The sequence below is a fragment of the Anser brachyrhynchus genome (genome assembly GCF_964034855.1).
Source record: "Anser brachyrhynchus genome assembly, chromosome: 7".
In the NCBI taxonomy this organism is placed as follows: domain Eukaryota; kingdom Metazoa; phylum Chordata; class Aves; order Anseriformes; family Anatidae; genus Anser; species Anser brachyrhynchus.
In genome coordinates, this window is record NC_137701.1 from 26952385 (window position 1) to 26972113 (window position 19729).

A 19729-nucleotide genomic window follows, 5' to 3' on the forward strand; every position below is an offset into this window, starting at 1 on the left:
GCAGCTCACTTCACAGAGCAGTCATTAGCTCTGCATATAGGGGCAGGCTGGGGGAATTTGTTGCTTCCCTGAAGTTTCATTCACTCTTTCTTGGTTTTCTTTGGACTTTATATTCTTTGTAGGCTGAAAAGGGCTGGGGTACTGCTCTGAATCTGGTCTTCACTTTGTATATTTCTTAACACTTACAATTACTACTAGACTGGACTGACCTCAAGTGGTATTGTAACTGTGCCTGATGTTTCTGTTCAGAAAACATTTATAATGCTGGCATTTGAATCTCATTTGTTAAGTTTACTTGTACTGTTTAGAACAATTTGAGGAGATTTACAATTGCTTGTTTTTGTAATACAGCCACGAAGAATTAAGGGAAGGCTTTAAAAGTACTCTCTCGTTTTCCTCCAGCCAAAGAAACACAGTTTTCATCTATCATCTTATTTAGGGTCAAAGTTTGGCTTCTCTCTTGGTGCACTTGATGGGCATATATAAGTGCTGCATCTGAGTAGTTCGCAGAGGAATTTGGCACTCTGATTTTTAAATGCAGTGCCAAACGTGCAGAGAGAGAATAGCGTAGCTTGGTTACAGTGGAGTCTATGCAAATACGGGAATTACATTTTCAGGGAAAAATGACTATGAGAAGAGAAGACTTAGAAATCAATTGCAATTAAAATTGTAACTGGCTTGGTACTGGGGATGGATAGCTGCTAGCTTTAGATATTTGCTAGCTAGGCAGAAACTCAGAAAATTGTGTTTTCCGAGAGCAGAGATATAGAGGAAAGATGGCTTTATGTTTAAGGCTCTACACTGGGGACTCAGCAAATTGACTTCCCTTCCTTTCCTGGCTGCCTCGCAGGACGCCTCTGTAGTCCTGGGGATGATTACAAACTTTTTACCATATGTTTATGCTGCGTCTAAGTGATCTGGAGCCTCGTTTTAGTTGGGGTTCATGAAATTCTAGCCTACCAAATAATATTTACTTATTAGTCTCTACCAGAAAGTAAACATTCTTTGGAAAAACTAAACTGAGTCACGTTTATACTGAACAGGGATTCTGTGCTCTAGGCAGTGATTGATGAAAAATAAGGCCTTCGGAGATGATGACTATATCAGACTGGATGCTCAGACCAGGCATGGGATCATTAAAGTTGTTTCAAAAAATGTTGGGGGGAGGAAGAAGGGGAACGGGAGGAGATGCTGACCCATGAGGGGCCCACGGGCTATTTTCCCAAGGTCCCATAACTCAGGAGAGAGGAAGGGCCTGACAGAAGCAGAGAGAGCCTTCCTCAAAGGGGACTTTATAACATCATTAGTGTGTTGGCCAAATTCAGGCACACTTCAATATTAATGAAGGATTTTTTATTTTTATTTTTATTTTTTAGATAAAATCATCCACGAACGAGTTTATGAGGAAAAGTAGAAGGAAGAAGGCCAAAGAGGCATGCCAGAGAAGGAAGCTTGCAGAGTCCAAGGGGTTCAGAGAAGACTGCAGTGGGACTGCCTCTGAGAGGGAGCGTTTACATCGCTAATTCTTGAAGGGCTTACCTTCTGGGACTCTGAGCTTGGATTGCTGCCGGAACATTTGTCTGGGACTTGGGCCTCTGGGCTGGTGAGTTAGTGATGGAATGATACATGTCTCGTGTGCTGAAACATGATGTTTTCAGGTTGCTCACTGTGAGGAGTTTTGGGGCTCTGATCATTCTGTTTCTCCTGCTCCAGTGAGGACAGGATGTGTCATACAGCAAAGAAGGTAAAGAATCACAAATGTTAGATATTGGGTTTTCCAAATGGCTCAGGGCTCTCTTAACACTGTCATCGTTGGACTCAATGGGACTTTCTCCCCTGACTGTTGGGAGCAGGGATCTTGTATTCCAGCCTGTAAAGTAGATAGATTTCTGCAATCATTTGGATACAAAACATGTATATATGTCTGCTGCAGTGCAGGGAGATGATGCAGCTGTTGCAGATGCTGTTTAGCGGTAGGAAAGGCAGTACATTAGCAAGGTAGGTCAAATTCAGCCCCTAGTTATACCAGTTCAAATGCAGAATAATGCTGTTGGTGTGTTTAGCCAGAATTTGTTGTTAAACAGATACCTTCATTTTGCAGGTCACTCGGTACAGGTACACGTGATTGCACTATGGGCAGGGAAGCGATGAATGGAACCTGATTAGTTTGCTCCTAGAGTGTATCCCAGAGAAAGTAAATAGCATTGCAAAGGGTTAGCTTTGCAATATTGCTTTTCCACTGTAGCATTACAAGAATGTACTATTTACCATTTGTGCCCAGTTTGTGCTGTCTGAAACTAGGAAAAGTGTCCACTTTGGAAAAGTTGGAGCTTCTGTCTGGAACACAACAAAACAAAAATTTTAAATTTCCTTACGGAAAATGGATTTTTGATTTTAACAGAAGAATAAAATGGTTCTCTCTGTTTTTGTAGAATGATGGATCCAACAAGGAATTTGCCAGGATAACCAATTTGGTCCCATCTTGGTGATTCACTTCCCTTTGGACTGTCTGGCAAAGGCATATAAGTCCACATAAAGTTGTTTCAGGGGAAACAGCAGCCTGGGAGTCCTCCGAAAAAGAGGAGGCATGAAGGAGCGACAGGAGTTGATCTGATGGTTCCATTTGCAGAGAACTGTCTATGGAAGTGTGTTCAGCAATCCCCAGAAATCCCAGATATACGGTTGATATGCTAAGTGTAGGTTTAGCCGTCTGACAAGGGAAGTCAGGACCATGGGGCCCATTCCTGCTGCTGCAAGAAGATACGCGGTGAGAGGGGCTAAGTTACACTGTCCCTAGAGAAAAAGGAACAGTTGTGTGCTCTGTGTGCTCAGGGCTTGCTCCTCCTGTACCATGAGCAATCCAGAGGCAGAAAAATGTTGTCTTAATTTAGAGCTGCTTGATTGCATATCGGGGATACTAGAAGCCCTGTGAATTTGATCTTAAAATCTGCTTGGGCTTCCAGCGCTTTGCTTTGTGGTATGGCTGCTGCAAGCCTGGGGTTGTTGGCCTGGAGCTGCTGGTCCTGGGACAGCGCAAGCCCCATTACCTGTCTCCCTGGCACGCTGCAGTGCGAGCTGCATGGGTTGCTCAGAGACAAACGGGACAAGCTCGGTTACCTCACACCTCTTTTTAAAAAGACCTGGTAAAACCAAAAGAGTAGACGTGCCAATGGTGACACACCAACTTCTACTGACAGAAGAGAGTCATGTCAGAAGTGCTCTGGGCAGATCTACATACAGCATCCAGGGGCTGGTTTAGAAACAGCTCAATGAGCGAACCTTTGCTCAGCGGGTTTCGCTTCTCTGGTCCTCATTGTTCTGAATGGCGCTCAGCAGCTGTACTCTTTGGAGAAGCAATAGGCATTTTCTTTGACCAGAGATGTTTGCAGCTGTCTCCTGTCTCCCCTTGAACTCTTTTCATATTCATATTTTCATCGCTAATGAGAGTCTTGACTATATGCTAAAAAGATCCTCCATCCCTTCAAATTTCTCTTGGAATAGCTAAAGACAAAAGAAGTAATGAACTAAAGCTCCCTCTGAGTCTTTGACTCATCCAATCACCCAAATTAATCAGTGTTAAAGAGAAGTGTGCTGCTTGGTGTGACCACCCAGGGCGCTCTGTCTGGCTCCACGACTTCGGTTGCTTTGTCTCAGTATCACAGCACGCATATGGTGTGAGATTATGCTCTGTCCTCAGGTGCCCGCCACGCTTACCCGAGGTAATCAAACCAAATGCAGGCGAGTGGCAGCTACAACAGAAAGTAACTTCCAGGCAGCTGTAGGATTAGTGTAGGCCTTTACGATCAAATTTTCACCTCCAGTGTAAATCCAGCAAAGGAAAGAGTGTATGTAGATGCACACCTGTTGAAAGCAGAATGTTGACCTAAATGTTGTCTTTAGCCCATATCCCCAGCCTGCCTCCGTGACCTCCTATGTACACATGCACGCTCTTGGTGACAGCCTTAAATAAATACTGCTGGCTGCATGTGCAATAGGCAGGAGTGAGAAGCTCCTGGCTCCAGGATGTCCTCAGTAGAAAAATGGCAAGCAATGGCAGTTAGCATCTGGGGGCGAGACTGGCCCATAAGTCGGGGTTCCTCTCTTCCCCCCAGCTGTGCCACTGACTTGCTGTAAAACCTTCCCAATCACTCAGGTGATTGAACCTCTGGAGGTTCAGTTCTGCTTTGGAAAAGCAGGAACAACGATTCCTTTGAGCTGTGCCTCCGTAGCAGTGATTGAGCTGGGCTGACAGGCACCAATGCAGTCTTCAGGGAGTGGCAGCGCTGAGGTTGCTCTAGTGAGCATTTTGTACTAGGGGAAGAATGGATCCTTAACATATTTAATTGATAATCTCTGGGTATGTACACCCCCGCTTCTACGTTAAATACTCTTAGTCATTTACTGTGTCTTTCCCTCTTTTGTTTATCTCACATTCTCATCAACAGGAGCTTAATTTTAGACCATGATAAAACTTTTTAAGCATACTTTTACTGGATAAAGTCATTAAGAAATCTGCACACTTTTTTTTTTTTTTAAATAGTGACCCCATTCTTGCTTTCTGAACTATCCTGACTTTTTTTAAAAGGGAAGCAATAATGAATTTCCATATGGGCTATACCCTGTAAAAAGATTATCTTCATTTATTCTTTTTATAAAGTTTTCAGAAGGGAAGGCACTGTCCCAATGCACAGAAGCAATTTTTCTTTTCAATGGATCCTGTGACTCAAATCTAAACCTCTACTCTCAAAGGAACACTTTTCAAATGTTTACTTACTGCTTGATTCCTGATAGGCAGTCTGGAAAAAAATCAGATGAGGTGTTGCTCCTGAAAGTTATACTGCTTTATATTGTTTGAAAGGCAGAGATTGAGCTGATTTGTCTAGCAGCTTGCCTTTTCTCAGCTGGGGGAAAGAGTTCCTTTGTAGCTCAGGCTATTATCAACAGTCCAGTAAAAGTGTTTTATATATATACATAAAAAACATACAACATTTATATAAAGCCTTTCATCTTGATGGTTCCAAAGTAGTTGAAAATTTGTCAAATTTGTCAACTACTTTCCTCAAAAGTTATCTCTAACTTCAGCACAAAAACAGAGGTATTTCTGTGCTGGCTGAAACTATTTTTGCTACTAATAGCTTATTAAAGTAACCATCAGAGTTGTAACACACAGATTACAAAATTTTAAACTAAGAATTTTAGAAACTTTTTCCTAATCATGTAAGAGGATTTAATCAAACATGAAGCTGCTTTCTTGTTACAGTGAGTCTGGGGGTAGCTGGGGCACGAGTTGTGCTGAGCAGGAGAGGATCTGCACTGCGTGTTTGTGGTGGGTAACTGGGGAAAAAAAAGATAGATAATACAGTGCTGAAGACAAAACCAGGGTCATGGGAAGATCCTCTTTTGACAGATGCTTGGTGACAAATTCCTCTTCTGCAGCACAGCTGGAACAGATTGTTGTGTATGGGTGAAAACTGCGTGAACAAACAGGGATGCCTGTCCCACTGTGCTACCCCTTCACCCATCACGAGCTTGCCAGCAGGGTGCCAAGAAGGGATTTCTGCCTGGGGCTGGTGGTGCTCCTCACAGCCGTTTGCCCTTTACCTCACTGGTGACACCGTGACCTTCCTTGGCCGGTGCTTCCATATGAGACTTAAAACTGAGCAGCATTTGCCTCTCCTGGAAGGGCTCTGTCTTCACACGTCCCCCGTGCTCGCTCTGCCTCCATAAGGCTTTGTCACAGGATCCTCTTGGCTGCTGAACCTTTTCCTTGTGCAAGTCGTTGGCTACCTCACGAGCAAACGTTGCAAGGTGACTAAGGGTTTCGTGATGGGATCCACGGCATAAGCGTGTTAATGGAGTCAAGTGCTATTTATTGGCTCCAGTGTATTTCACTGCGCCCTTGGCGCAGTCGTGCTTCCTGTATGAAACTTGGCTGGAGGAGTCAGAACTGCAAGACATCATCCCAAATTCCAGCTGGGATGTGTAACTTGGCTACATGACACTCTCCCCTCTTTGCCCCCCTTAGCCACTTCCCATGTTAAATAGTTTCTCAGGACTCCAAGGGGAAGGGGGAGATAATCTCCAGGCAAATGATTCTGATAAGTAGGAAAAATGTGTAAATAAAATAGCCATGATTAATAGTAAGAAATTGTCACTTGTCTCACTTGCCTGGAAGTTGTGGCTTGCTGAAATGACAGCCCTTGTCTTGCTGTTGCCGGGGTTGGGATGCAGAGAGTGAATGCTGGGGGTGGGATTTGTTTGACACATATTTTCAAACTGGAAAAAAAAAAAAAGTGTGATTTATTTTCTTTTGCTGCAGCCTGCTCCCAATTTTGAGTTTACATTAATAGCTATGGGAACAGCAGTTCTTACTGCCATATACTTTAGCTATTAACACTGTGTCTGGTTTGACAGTGCATCTCTCTTAAATTTTTTTTATTCCCTTGTGATCATAAAATATGTATCAGCCTTCCTTTTTAATCTCCTTTGGCATGTCCAGCTAGTTAATGTGCATCTTTCCTCCTTTAGAATTTGATTCTTCTAGCGTCATATACTTAACTAGAAGAAACAAACTCTCCGCTAAAACTTCCTCTTGTTTGTTTGTTTCTTTTTATTTATTTATTTTTAATTGGGAACTTGTTTGAATTCATATTTAATGGAATTATTTCTCCAGGAGCCCCTAACAGCCTTCTCCCCGAACGTTTGTTTCATTGATATTTTAATTGCAGTAATAATCAGCATTCAGAATAAGAGGTCTTTCCCCTAGCTCAGTAAATCCATACTGGCTGAGTAAAGCATGTCTGTGATTTATGTGCAGATAAACAGCTTTGGATCCTGTCCAATCACTTCATCAGTTTTAATTCGGCTGCCTAATCAGTAGCAAACAGGAGGGTTGGTTTTTTTTTTTTGCTTTGTTTTGTTTTTTTAGCAAGGTGGGGGTGCTAATAGAGGGTTTGGCATAGTCCCCAGAATGGCACAGATACTCCCCATTTCTCATCATGTTAGTGTCAAAGTCAGCTCTAACTTTCTGAAAGAGCTTATAAGAAGGGATGGGATGCCAAGGCCTGCCTTTAGGCTTTTGGTGGTATCTAAGAAACCATGCAGATATGCAGTCTGAAAAACAAGTCTGCTCTTATCTCATGATTTATAAAGGACATCCTTTGGATGCCTGAGAAACGTGGAAAGGCTCATATGGAAGCAGATTTTATTTCCTGTGTGTGTTTAGGAGTTGATGCCTTCAAGATTAGTTTCACAGCAATCAGGTTACTGCTGTTACCGTTTCCTAAAAGGCATGGTGACTTCAGTGCGGTCCGGGAGGTGGAGGTGCCTGCGGGGAGGCAGGGCAGCACCAGAGGGAGGAGGATCATCCTCCCTGCCCTTCCCGGTTACATTGGGTAGGACAGCCAGTCCCTGGCATCCCACTGGAATGAGCACCATCCTCTCTCCTCCTGTGTGCTGCTGGCCACAGCGTGGCAGGGTGGGGACAAGGCAGGGTGCTGCTCGCTGATGCCGTTTTCTTCTCCATTCCCGCCCTGCTGTGCCGCAGGGTGGATGCTTAATGCTTGGTGGCGAACCACTGGGGTTTTGGGGACAAAAGCTGCACGTGCAGCTCTACAAGAGAACAGCTCCTCCTGCAGCTCTGCAGCTGAATAAGGGCAGGGATGGTATGGCCCACTGCCACCTCTGCAACTCCATCCTATGGGGTGCTGTTATATGTGGACTGTGCGCACTGTGCTGTAAAGGCCAGGGTGATCCAGATACATCCAGACTGAGGCTCTTCTAACTTAGGGCTCAGGACCAGAGTCCTGACCTAATTTTTATCTACCATAAGCTAAGCAACTGCCTATTAACGTTAAAACATTGGAGCATTTACATTATTAGTTGTTGGTGCCATGTGTCCAGAGGTGAAGTGTTCCCTGATTTATAAGCAGCCTCTGAAGGATTACAGAGAACAACCCCATTTTGCTCACCAGATCTAGGGCAAGCAATATCACCCACAATAATAAAGCTCACCTAAAAAGCTTAGCAAGGCTTGAATAGCACACCGAGGCTGTGTGTCTCTGAGCCTTGTCGGTTATCCAGGCTGCCCTCCATTTCCATGGGTAGCTGTGCCTGGCCAATTCCCTTACGCTGGGAGACTGCAGGAGATGTTAGATCGCTGTTCTTCTGGATGATTTCTTCCTCCTTCATAGTAGCCCTTGCTGGTAAGCCAGCGGCAAGCTGGGGAAGCAGTGCTAGGCTGGGTGGCCACCACTGGGCCATTAGGAGGCAGGTTCACTGGGAAGGAGAAGACATCAGTGTTGCTGCTGTATCTTGTTGGTGGTTTACATCATTGCCCAAATGAGACCCAACAGCTTTTTTTTCCATTTCAGGTTAAACCCCCACAGCTCCATGTTTCGTCATTACCAAGACTGTAAGGAAAATCCCAACCAGAGCTGTTAAATTCAAAATTTTTTTTTTGGCTCAGCCTTAATTTCCTGCACACACCCATAGCTGCAGGGGCTTTAAATAGAGCTTTGAATCATGAAATTCGGAGAATTAGGCTGGGCTGGAGGGAAGGGCAGTAGTCTGGGTTAGAGGCAGTTTGGGATCGGTTCGCAGTGCAGATGTGCGTGTCCCGAGGGACCTTGGGCGAGGTGTTTAATCCATCTGCCGTGCTGGGTTTTGTCGGTCTGCAAAAGGGCAACAACACCTCCCCGCCTTAAACTGGAGCGCGGATAAAACACGTTACGAGAGGGAAGAGATTCAGCTCCTGTGGTGGCTCTGGCACAGCTCCACCTCCACTGCCGCAGCGCGTGAAGGTTTTTGGGGATGGCTGTGAGCAGTGTTGGACCCATCTCCTGCAGGGCCAGGGGAAGGCAGCGTGCGGGTATGGCCTGGGGACAAAATGGCGGTCGCGGCCCTGAGGTGAGGCTGAGGCCCGGCTCGGATGGGGCTTTTTCAGTCTGGATACAGCAACCCAGGCTCCTCAACTGGGCAGTTTGCTTCTTCAAGGTGGGGATGCCCTGCTTTTGGCTGAGACAGAGTGGGTTCAGAGAGGGAAGTTTGGTCTTGTCTCCTGCTATTTATCTTATCCTACTTCTCAGTTGATGACAGCACTATGGAGGGGCTTCCAGGCTTGGCTGAACACAGTCGACAGGTCTGGTTCTTTCAACCCGAGCAGGAGCTGTGAGCACCCTGTTCCTGTTAAAATTAATGTGAAATGAAATTCCAGAGTCCCGAAAGATTAATACAATCCTGTCTATCGACTGCTTTAATGGAGAGATAGGAATGGCTTCATGCTGTAACCTGAGAGGGAATTCAAACATCCGACAAGTAATTTCAGGAGAATGCTCAGTTTCTTGCAGATCAAAGGTGAGTTTAGGGAATCCTCTATTCTCTGGCCAGAAGGGAGCTGTTATGTTTAGAATTTGGCAGTTTGCAGCCCAAAAATGCTGCTGGTGATCAAACCCAAGAGTTTCTGCTGTCCAGTGGCTTACGTTTTAGAAGAGACTGCCAATCCTGGGGGTCTGAGTTCACAGATGCATCTTATTTTCTTACAGCCTGGTATTTTGGGCTCTGATCTGCCACCTGGGGTATCACTAAAAAAAGCATCTCCACTGTTGTCATTTTAGAGTAAGAGAAAACTGGTAGTGAGGGCCGAGTCCTTTCATGAGGTGATCTGTCATCCCTGGCGTTCCCGTGGGTTTCCCACCTTCAGGATTCAGCCCTGGCAGAAGCTGTGGAAACTTTCCCATCTTCAGCCCTCTCCTGTGATTGCTTCCACAGGGAAAGACCAACAGGAGAGGGAAGGAAATAGAGAAGGGTGCATATATGTGTCACAGTCTTAAAACATTTCAAGAAGGGACTGTGGGAGCATTTTCTGGATTAGAAAAATGTGATGAATGAGACTTCTTGTAGAAAACAATTGCTGCAGTCCTCTTGGTGAACTGGGTGACTGGTTCCTCTGTTACTGCACTTTTCAGATGTTGCTACAATTATGATTTTTCCTTTTCTTTTTCTTCCTTTTTGCAAGAGTCACACTACGTAGAAACCATTGTTCAAGTGCGATTTACCAGGGTGGTGACAGGTCTGCCTATGGCCTGTCCCTGAGCGTGACACCTTAGCCCCAGGAGTCCTCTGGTATGATACAAGGTTTTGGCACTCAGATTTTAGTTTCCCTGGAAAAACCATTTTGTCTTTTTAGAGCCTCCGCTCCTTGTCTGTGATGTAGAACTAATAGCATGTGCTCCTTCTCAGGAGCACGGTGAGGATAAACCCATCTGGTTTGTGAATGCTCAGACGTTGCTGTGATGGAAGCCATGTAAATAACTAGATAAATGATTTCAGTGAGATCGGCTGTCGAGCATAATAGGTAGCAGGGTCAGAGTCTATTCACAGTGAATCATTTCTTACTGGCTGAGTGGGATCTGTGCTCACAAGCCATTGTGCAGAAACGTCCTCTGATTTTTGCTGTCTCTGTCTTTTCCCTGCCTACATGTTCAGCTCCTTGATCTCTTGCCTGGAAGTTCCAGGGAGCAGGGACAGCTGCGTCCAAGGGCTGCACAGAGCTTAGCACCAAGAGTTCAGGCACAGGGTAAGCTTTGGGGCGCTGCCATAATGCTGAGCTAAAAGACCTCTTATTAGAGAACAATCTAGAATTTAGCATACTTTGATATAATTTTTGCCTCTTTACTTTCATTGGGTTAAGATGGAATTGAGGGTTTTGGACCAGACAGATGGGTGGAAATAATGAAGATAACCTCTGAGATGTGAGTTTCTTGAGCAGATTTGTTCATTTTGTGCTTTGCTGTGGGATCAGCACCCTCAGTGTTTCAAAGAGCAGGGATCTTGCTCACAGCTAGCATGCTCGCTGTCTGCCCTGCCAGGCTTACTGTGAGACCTGGGGCAAAACGTGTAGGCAGCATTCACACCTCTTCATCTGGCTGCAGCTCATGGATTGACTTGAATGGTTTAAATAGGTCTTTACTAATCTGGATCTCTGACTACATTGGTGAGTAGTTCTGCTGACAGAACGAAGCGTGCAATAAGCTCAGGCAGGGGTGAGTGATAAGGCAAGGAGATGAGTGGTGGAGACAGTAATCTCCCCACGCAGAACACTGCATTGGGGAAGAAGGTGTGTGCTCACAGCCTGCATTTCTCACTGGTGCATTTTCCCCTTGGAAACTGGGACAAGAGGATTCCTTGGCTCTCCTGGGAGGATGAAGTGGTCAGTAGTGTGCAGGCAGGGCTGCACAGTTTGTAAGTTAGATTGAGTGTATTGAAATATTTATTGTTTTTACAAACATTTGCTGCTAGCAAATCTGTAGGTTCAGATTTTTGCAGAAAGCAAACATGAAGAAAGAGGATTGCAGCTGAAGCAAGTTTTGAAACAAACTTCAGATGAGCATTAAGGAAAATTTTTACGTTGCTCTGTGGTTAAATTTAAATAATATGTTTGTTACATTTTGTTTCTAGAATAATGTCAAAATTTGAAATTAAATTCTCTTCCCCATCAGAAGACATAATTAGAAATATCCATTGAAGACTCGTTTTCTGATGTTTCCACAGGTTACTAAGGATTTTCCCTGGTGCGTGACTTCGAATATGATACTTCAGTAATGCAGAGGCTGTAAGTATATAATATGATGTTTGCAACCCTTCTTTAACAGCTGTGTTTACACTGTATCTAGATCTTGATAAACTTTGCTAGACTCTACCTTGCAATGAGCTTGCAAGGAAGTGGCTGGAAGAGGACATGGTTCTAAAATGGACAGTGCCATTTTAGACACTTTGCTTTATGAGCTTAATGTTGTCTTGTTTAAGAATTCCTATAACGGTTTTTTAATCTGCAGGAAGAAAGCCCAAGACATCTGTCTGTATTGCTGGAAATGCCACAAGTAGACAAAAATAAAAATACCTCATTAGAGTAGATGAGCAGTGAATAAAATGCAATGATACGTTACCAAAAGCTGGCATGGAGTTGGTTCCCAGGCACAGAACAAAGGCCAAGAACCTTATTTTGCTTGTGATAGCACTAATTAAAAAGGCCTATTAGAAGCTGAATGAATGAAATGGAGGCTGCTGCCCTGATCATGTATTTGTTGGCCATCAGTCACCTGGTGTCGGAGTTGGGTGTCTGAGGAGTCTTATCACAGGGAGAAGCTTTTGTGCAATTCCTGGATTGAATTCCTGGATGTGTGAAAAAGATGCAATTTCTGTCTCTTCCTTAACTGTTCCCATATTTTCCTTGGGTGAATTAGTGAGCTGTGAATTTTGGTAGCGCTTTCCTGAATCCTGCATTGTTTTTCCTAATCAGTTCTCTCAGATCTGCTCAATCTTCATTTAATTCAGTCAGCTACTCAACATCCAAACCATTTGTAATAAAGAGAGTGCTAATTTTTCCTTTTATTTCAATTGTAGTTGATGGCTTTCGGCAGGTGTTATCATATAACTCAATCACCAGCCACTGGAATTTGTAATTTAATCAATAAAGGAGGCCGTTTTTCTCAAGTAGATCAAAAGAGAAAGAGCTCAAGGAAAACGCGCAGTAAAAGGAGAGTGAAGAACAAAACAAAGTGATAGGAACTGTGGTTTGCACTTAATAGCTTCACACCCTGGTGGCTATATCTGCCTGGCAAGCAGCAAGCAAAACAAATACCACTATTTTAGAATTAATGAGTGCAATGATTGTACCTATGCACTCATCTTGCAAAACCTAGAGGGAAAATCGTAGATGTAACTTACAGTGCTAAAGCAAGTACCTTGAACCAACTCCACCGGGCTGAATGGTGTTAGCAGCTCTCTGCATGAGCATTAGTGTTTGCACGAGGAGCTTGATATCAAGGGATACACCAGAAAATGAAACTCTGTGCTGTGCCAGATTCTCCAGCCTTTCTCTTCACACCCCTTTGTGTCATTGTGGTTGCTTGGGCAGAGGAGGGCATAGCTGTGGCAACAAGCCACTCTTGATGTACTCACTGAATGGCGCAGAGCTTTGAAGCACGGGGATCTACCTGGCCACGATAAAGGGTGGCTGTGGCTCTGTGTACCTGCTCTGTCTCCTCCCTCTGTCTTTGCTTCCACTGCTTCTGCTACCCCAAAGGAGCGGGTGGTACTGTCAGGATGAGGGGATGGATGTTCATTACCAGCAACGAGAGCTCTCTTGGTTTCACGACGAGGCCCATTTAAGAAGTGCAGTGTCCAGAAGAGTGTCTCTGCCAGTTCCGCTGCAGACCTGAATTTTCTCCCAAACAGGAAGGTTTATTTTGCTCTCAGCCTCTGGAATGCAACGTGCCCTTTTCACACTGTCAAGAAGCTTTGCATGAGGCCTGGGAAAGCACCTGTGCTGGGTCACAGCCGGGAACCTGTCCTTGGCTCCTTGAGGAGCCAAGTTTCAGAGGGAGGTTGCCTGGACAGGTCTCTAATATCAGGCCTCTGAAAAGTCGCCCATGGTTTTGCTGATAAATAGCTGCTAAGTATTATGGTCTCTGCTTGGCAAGGTCCGCAGAGTTGAAGATGAAACGTATCAAAATTATTCATCCGGAACATGTTAAGGTTTAAAATTACACTAAATCATTTGGTCCTTAAGGGACGTAAAAATGCTGATTTGTTTATGTCCCTCCCAAAGTTTCATTGCCAGCACTGTAGCCATGTTTACTGCAAGGGAAATGTTGAGTCAGCCATTCAAACATGCATCTTGGGGGATTTTAGAACATTTTTTAATTGAAGCAGACACATGAGTAAAGAAAGGCTTAAGAATACAACATTTGGGGGAATTTTTAACGTGGTGTGTGGCATTTCTCTCAAAGATTTTAGTACTTCCCTCGAGTGCTACTCTAGATTGAATAAACAGGTATTTAGAGAGTCTTTGGGTGCTTATTTTCAACACGGGTTGCCAAACTTTTCCTGTGGTAGGCACTTAATTTCATAAGACAATAAGGCAATCAACTGATGAACTCTACAGTGAGTAATCTTTAAAAAGACCACCAGACGCTCTAAAGCAGAAGCTATTGCTTAATTGCAGTAAGAGATTTGTCTCAGGTTTTGTTAAGAGTTGAACATCATGAATTGAAGAATTCCTGGGCAAGTGTGGCAATGAAAGGGCTTGGTTCTCATTTCTCAGCGACTCAGCCTTGTTGCAGCCTGCTGAATTCAAGTCCTGCTCCTGTTCTCTGCAGCTGTAGCAGAAGGAAAAGTTTTGGACAAGAAGAGAGTGAAGTGTGCCAATCAGGCAGCTACAAAATTTACAAAACTGCAACTGGCCAACTTCTGACAAATTACACTCTCTGCCCTTGGAAACTATCAAAGAAACCTGATGTTGACTAATACGAGCAATATTGTAAATTATATTGGTCTATCCTTTTTCATAAGCCTATGTTTAAGTCTATTCCCCAACCTTTCAGCAGTGCCAAAAGATTACCAAACATGCACCATATGATTGCTTATGATTCCTCCTTCCTTCTGGTGCCCACCAAATAATGTCATCAAAGTCAGTGCAGCTCTGCCTGCTGTGTTTGGCCAAATATGAGAGCAGAAGTTCTCCCACTGAGTGGCTTAATGTGCTGTATTTGAAGATTGACTTTTTGGAGCAACCAGACTTTGGCTGGCCAAAGCAATCAGTGTTTTGCCGACCCAGGCAGCCTAGGGAACCCAACTGTAAGAAGCGAAAAGCTTCTGATGAGGACTGAGGATGAAAGCTTTTCTCAGGATTGATTTGGCACTCAAGAGCTCAGTGCTTTGCTGAACTGGATCATCCTCAGAAATAAGCCATGGCGCATGCAGACTGCCCCTCTGTCCTTGCCACAACACGGACTTCCTTTTCACCCGAAAAAAAAAAAAAAAAAGAGAAAATAAGTAATACAACTTTCAGTGGTATTTTGCACAAATCTTTTCTGCAGAGCAGAATATTTGAGGGGTGGGAATCATGCATGTGCATAGTATATTCAAAATTGTTTACATATATAGTCTTTAATATTTTTCCCCAAATATCCCTTGCTTTTAAAGTGCTAAAACATTTTGAAATCCTTGGCTTGTTTTATTTCTGTCTTGTTCCCAGCACCAAACCACCCATTGCAGTGATTCCACACAGATGAGGCATTTGGAAAAAAAAAGGATGATGTAGGCACTTTTAGCTCATCTCTTAAAGGACATTGAGTTTTGCTTCCCCTGTTTTTTGAATTCAACAGGGTGCGGAAGGATGGGGTGTCATTTAGCCATTAAAGATTTTTGTTTTCCCGATCATTGTGAAGTAGCATCATTACCACAGGCAAATTACCATGCTTCACTGTGCTGTGTCCATGGCACATTAGAGGCCCTTTCCCGTTGGTAAAGCTGGGTCTATTCTTCTGTAAAACGAGGGGCCCATTGGCAGTTCTTTGGCAAGTTAGACAGAGGGACTATTTAAAGAGAAGGAGAGTGGTCTAATAAGGGGGAAGAAATTGAACGTGACAAGTGCAGGGAGAGATAGCAGGATGCTGATTTATAAATCACTGCGTAATTGGGCCAAAACAGTTACCGGTTTTCACAGGGGTGGGGAAAAAGGAGGCTGCAGTTTTGGGGTAAATGAGCAACGTGATTTTTCCAAAGTGCATTTCAGAAAAGTCAAGCGCTCCGTTCCATTTCTCTTCTGCGCAGTAAGTGCTGTGCTTTCAAACTAATGGAAACTGGTTTGCATTGCTTAATTTTCTTCTTCGAAATGCTGTATTGGTTTTTGGTGCAGGAATTGGACTTCTGCTTGAATATGTCCGGATTTTACAAATAGGTTTTAGTTTAATAAGATGAAACCAATTAACCAGAAAAGTCATTGCCCGTGGATTTTACAAGTGCATAAAAATATATTGCTTTTTCTTGAAACATTTCATCACCCTTTTAAATGTTCCCCTTTCTTCCCTTTGCCACTGGTGGCAAAGCACTGGGCTGAATTTATCCCCTTGTGCCTTTTCCTGAAGACGTCGGTCTCTGGCCCCAGCCTTGCCTGTGTGGTGAGGGGGGCTGTGTGTGTGCACATGCATCTGTTTATTTCTGACTCACTTTGCCCCCGCTGCCGTTCGGTGCAGTTCACTTGTGGCCTGAGGAAAAACAGAGCACGCAACCTATAAAAAGGTGTTCTTAAAAGGTTGCTTAAAGTGGCACAGGACCCAAGGGCTAATGAGCAATCTCTCAAAACCAGGTGTTAATGCAACCGCTGAAGCTTGTGGAGCAGCAGAGGTGCTGAGGAAGGCGGTAGCACCTGGGTGTTATCCCACTGTATCCCTGGGAGAGGAAACATCTCCTGAAACCCCCCTGTGGCCCCTCATCGTGCTGGCTTTGCCTTGTGAGTGAGGGTGGGGACAGGGGCACGCCGTCCCGTGACGGCGCGGAGGTCTGTGGAAATGAGGTCTGGTCTCTGCCTGCCTTTGTCTGAGCGGTATTGCTCGTTTAATTACCTCTCAGGATATTTTACCTCCGTCCTAAGTAATTAAATTGGAGGAAATTTGGCATGAGGCCCCTCCAGCCTCCTGTACCCCTCCATTTGCATCAGCTCTGCCTTGGGAGCGCTGGGTGACCACAGGACACGGGCGCACACGGAGGAGTTACAGGATTTCTCTTTCCATTACCTCACCCTCCCCGTTGCCTCCCAGCCTTGCCTTCTGCTGAAATTGCAAAGGATATTAACTTCTGTGAGCTCGCGGGGTGTAACCAGGCCAGCAGCGCCTGGGGATGACATGGTTCCCTGCTCCCGCTGGCACTGTGTAAGTGGAGGCACGAAGGGTCTGCTTTAGCCCCTCATAACTTTGCTAGTTTGCTTTAGTTACCAGAGCATACAGTGACTAAACCGTGGCACTTTGGGGTAAAAACGGGTGTCTGTCCATGTGGCGTATGACACATACAGTTAGCTCTTGCGAACAGGCATCTCCGCTCACACAAGCTTTGCCCAATCCTTCAAGAAAACATCTGTATCATCTGGAAGAACAACAAACACTCATTTTCGGTAATGTGAGCGGCTTTAATTCTCGTCTTCCGCAAGCAGTGGGAGCAGCCTTCAGGGCAGTGCCCTTTTTGCATCCCCGCTTGCATTTAGCAGTGGTTCTCACATTTTAAAAATAAGCGTGGGCACTTTACCAGCAGCCTGACATCGTTATTAATGCTGTGTGTATTTACCGTATAACTGACGGTCGAGCTGAAGGAAATGATTAAGTGGACGATTTTAAAGGAGATACCCCTTCCAGTGGAGTGTGAACTCGCACACAGACCAAACAGTTGCTTCAAGCCCCTCTGGATTTGTGAGAATCCCTTGATCAGCCACACCGAGCTGGGAGTGATGCTCCCCTTTCCAAAAACCCAGACAGCCCAGCACCTCCTTCCAGGAGCTGCTGTGGGAGCAGCATCTGCTGGGCTGCGTCCAAGCTCTTCCACCCTGATTTCATTCTCACTTTTTTGGCCTTTGTTGAATCCCTAGGCCGTCCCTCGTATTAAAATGACCTTATTCTTTCATTTAAACCTCCTCCCGTCCAAACAAGTGGTACCGACACCAAATAACTGCTTCGTGGTATCCAGTTTTGTCCTGCATTTGTTTTAAAGCTTCCCAGGAACCCTTGGCTACTTCGCGCAAACTGTTAACTTGAGGGCAATAATTTTGTCTGGGTTTTGTCACAGAAATTCAATTAAGGAGGATTATGAACACAGTTGTAGGCCTGTTTCATTTACAGTTGCAAATGAAACCCAGGCCACACACTGATCGTTTATATAGGAACGGAGATGCTGTGTAGCTTGGAGTGGCTGGAGTCAGAGTTACCTGCACGTTCCTTTGTGCGGCTTCACTTACTGCAGAGCGGAGGGGAGGGAGGCTTGCAAAATGAATAAAGAAGTGACAGAAAGGCGGGGGAGAAATCACCAAGGGGAAGGCTGCCCCCGCTGCGTTTCCCTAGGAGGCATGCTTCCCATCTACACATAATAAACTCCATGGGGAATTTTTCCCTCCTTAGAAATCATATCCCGAAGGGTAAGAGGGGGTAGTCCTTTATTTATTTATTTATGGCTAACAAAGAGCAATATTCCGTTCTCCTGGCCTTGGTTTGGCTCCAAGTCCCAGAGCCACTGGGGGCAAGGCATACGGTTTCACTTTTTTCAGTTATTTCTGGGTCATGCGAGCCAAGATTTTTATACTTTTTTTTTAGCTTTTTGAGTTTTTCTGCAAGCAGCTGAATTCCCCAGGTGGGAAAAGGGAGAGGAGCTGGGAGGGAGGAGAGGACATTTACTAGATTGGAGCCTGGCTGCTGGTGGAAGCGTTATGTTTGTGGGTAATGAAAAAGAAGGGATTTTGTTTATTTTGTGGGATGCCTTTTTTAGTTATGAAGGGCAAAACAAAGGCACAACATCTTTTGATGTCCTCTGATGAAATGTCGGTATTTGTAAAGGAGCAATATATCTGAGCTTTGCCTTGTAACAAGAAACTTGGGAATTGCTTTGCACCGCTCAGGAGATGGGTGAAGGGCACGGCACGTGGTCATCTCCTCCTTACACGGGCTTCATCCCACAGCTTTGGGTTCCATCCTCTAACCCTCCGGCAGGACCCCCCCGATTTCCCTGGGGTGCTATGCCTGAAGACGCTGCGGATGTCGCCTCCTGTACAAACAGGGCTCAGCTCTCACCTGCTACGTTTTAGTCGTAAGGAGTTATCACCGCTTCGCAGGTGGGGAAAAGAAGTGCCCGAGGGTGGAAACGCAGCCCCAGCTGAGTCAAGAACAGGAGCAGCCAAGTTGCGGTTCCCCACCCTGACTACCCGAGCTCCCGTTATCCCCTGCTAGTGAGCACCCGAGTGCCTGCCAAGCAGCCGTGCATCGCGCCTTTGATTAAAGCTCTCCTCAAGTACACTCTATTTAACAACTCCTTTTCCTCTCGTTTCTTGCTTTCTTCCTGATCCTGCAATTCCAGGAAGGGTTTTACTGTCCTTACTGTGGTTTCAACTATGTGCCCAAGAGGCTTACTGGATTCTTCCCCAGATCAGGGGAAATAAGCTCTTTTGTTTCTAGCTTTAGATCAGATACTGTTTCCATCCGCACACCTCTCTCTATACAGCCTTGACACTGTTGAAGTCTGAAAGAGAAGCAGGCAGCTTATTAACTCTCAAAATCTTCAGCAAAATTCACTGGAAGTGGTGCAGTGAAGTGTGAATAACATCTACCTTTGCTCCAAAGCCAGGGCAGTTCATCCCAAGGCGAGGGGCTGGTAGAGCTCGTTGTATTTCTCAGCTGTTTGCTGTCGGACCAAACTGGTGCGAGCTGGTGCCGAGAGAACCGGCTTCATCAGCACCGCATTCGTCCTGGCAACACCTGGATGAAAAAAAGGAGAGGCCTCGTATAAAGGGTGATCTGCAAGTCTCTTACCTGTGTGGGAACCTCTGCTGAGGGAGTTAGGATGATTTAATTCGGTGCCTGCAGCAGCTCTCAGTCCAGTTGGACGTGACTTTGGAGCAGGCATCACAACCAGACGGATTTGAAGTTCAATAGCTTTACAAAAGTCAGTCCGTTCGCACTGCCACACAGACGCTAGGGAAGAAAAAGGACAAGGATCAGAATTTTGCATAACTATAAGATTATTTTTTTACTGCTGAGCTGGACGATCTATCGTAACGCAGTTTTATTGTGTAGCCAGTGAGGGGCCTTATCTGAAGGGCGTTCACACAGGCGACAGGAGCCGACCTTTGGCAGTGCTGCTCTCAGCCCGCTGACGTACCAAGTGCCTCGCTGCCTAGCCTAGCCCAGCTTGC

At 45.1% G+C, this 19729-nt stretch overlaps 1 protein-coding gene across 6 annotated transcripts in view; it reads left to right on the forward strand.

Annotated features, from left to right (window-relative positions):
• Nucleotides 1–19729, forward strand: part of SEMA5B (semaphorin 5B) — a 270791-nt gene that overhangs the window by 71694 nt on the left and 179368 nt on the right. For 3 of the 6 annotated variants that reach the window (XR_013954042.1, XM_080601333.1, XM_080601336.1), the window contains exons 1-2: nt 1473–1603; nt 11551–11611. The gene's annotated coding sequence lies outside the window, so the exon portion shown is untranslated. Of the gene's footprint in view, nt 1–1376; nt 1604–11550; nt 11612–19729 lie in introns of those variants that run through there. The other 3 variants (XM_080601339.1, XM_080601337.1, XM_080601334.1) reach the window with 2 other exon arrangements.